This window comes from Penaeus monodon, chromosome 11 (assembly GCF_015228065.2).
Source record: "Penaeus monodon isolate SGIC_2016 chromosome 11, NSTDA_Pmon_1, whole genome shotgun sequence".
NCBI lineage: Eukaryota > Metazoa > Arthropoda > Malacostraca > Decapoda > Penaeidae > Penaeus > Penaeus monodon.
The window spans coordinates 28884305-28886371 of record NC_051396.1 but is presented as its reverse complement, the minus strand read 5'-3'; positions in this window follow the sequence as shown (position 1 = coordinate 28886371).

The following is a 2067-nucleotide window of genomic DNA, read 5'->3' as shown; positions in this document are numbered from 1 at the left end:
TAAACTTCAGGCGTGTTTTCCCGGGGTAGGCCCTGGAACATCCGGTCCTTGCGGCAGGTAGGGGTTACCTCTACTTTGAAGCAAATGGGGTTGAGGTGGCACCTCTCGAGGTGAAAACCTGGTAGTGGCCATCATAGGGGTTGGGTACACTTACTACTGGTGGGGCCCAGCGAGGGTCCCACCTCCAGGGTTAGCCATAGCCATCCCCCGCCGACTTAAAGCCTCGTAGTTGAGTACCCCGGGTTGATGAGCGTATTAGGCATTGGACTGAAGCATGCTTTTGGCTTCATGTCTCTTTTTGCGTATACCCCCTCATGTTAAAAAATTGAGGGAAAGGGGGTTCTACGCAAACCCCGCATTTGTGGGAAAATTCCCCCCCGGCGAGATATTCGCATTGTTCTAGGTCTTCAATGGGGTTCCGGCTGTGACCGACTGGTAGAATTCTGTCGGCCCCCAGGGGTCGGACTGATCCCACATAAAATAGCCTCCTTCTCCGGATTTTGCTAGTCCCAAAAATGAGATCTCTGGCTCCGGTACCAGCGCTCCAACCCGCATTGCGGGCATGGTAAGCGATATGGGTACAGGGGCCAAGAATGGGACCACATTTTTGTCACATGCATGGGGGACCCTCCAACCTGCGGGTTTACCGGAGTCCAAGTTCTGTGCACCACCATAGGCTGGATTTGGCTCCCCTGCGGGTCCCTTCAAAACTCTCCGTCCCTCCATGCCACCTCAGAGTGTTTCACCTGGACAGCAAAGGGAGGAGGAAGGGCCCATGGGTTTCCATGGCAGTTCTGACCGATTCACAGAACTAAACAACCCGAGGGGCCCCCATTTCTCTGTGGGATCTTTTAAAGAAAGTAACACCGAAGCGCTCAAAGTCCTTGGCGTACGCCGAGGGAAAGGCGAACTTCTCTCCCTGGAGACATTAGGGGCCCACTGGCGTGTCGTAAGGCTCGGCTGAATGGGAATAAGTCTTGCTGTTTCCCTGGTGCGTAGGGGTCGGACACTGCTGAGAAGGGATAAGGAAAAGCTCTCAGGATCTTGCTGAGGAGGTTTTAAGGCCATTTCTTGGAAATGACCTTCGCCCTGCCCACCCCCCTGGGAAAAAGGAAATCTAACCCTCCTCAAGATACGCATCCCATCATTGATGGACGGATCATCTCGATCAGTTTGGGGGCCGGTAACCCTCCAAAAGTAGGTTGGATGCAGCAATGTCCAGTCCTGTGCCGGACCCCCCTCAGCGGGAACCTCCTATCCTAAAGGGGGTTAGGATGGCATTTCCAAGCTGAAGATTTGGGAAGCTGCAACTATGTGATATCCCTTTTGAACGCGAAAGGCTGGGTGTGAACCCATGGGTCGGGACCTGCATACGTCCTGACTGCCATCTGGGAGTCTGGTTCCATTCCCCCTGACCAGTGAGGGGGGTGGTCATCCCTCTCTAGAGGGGGAAAAGGGATCGTTGGGGTTGTGCAACTACCATGGCATTACACTGCCGGGTACCAGGGAAGGTTTTCGCCCCATTCTTTTGAAACCACCTATGAAGCATCAGAGACGGGGGAGTCTGGAAATTTCCCTGGCAATCCACGTAACCGTACAGCGCTTCGGTAAATTGTGGGAAAGCCGTTGTGAGTTTGGGCGTGGTTGCTTGCAACCCACATCGATCTCAAGAAGGGGTTTGCTCAAGCATCGGGAACGCTATGGGAGATCCTGAGCCAGGAAATTCCCACACAATTTTAGGGTTAATAGCAACCTTTATACTGGTACTGAAAAGGGTTAAAGTGTATTCAAAATTCTTCCGTTAATTCAGGGTGAGGCAAGGTGTTCCCCCCCCTTCCCAACCTTTTCAACACCTTATGGAGTGGGTAATGCGCAAGCTACTAGCCAAAGCAGTGTGGGGCAACACTAGGCAATATCAAAATCTCGCCTTTCTTTTCCGACGATTTCTATCCTATCTAGTCCTTGGAGTCCTGGTGGTGCTCCCTTTTGCATTTAGCATGAGCAAAGCCCTTAGGCCTAGAGGTCTCCTGGACCAAGACCAAGATTCAGGATTTTGGGGGGCCCGTT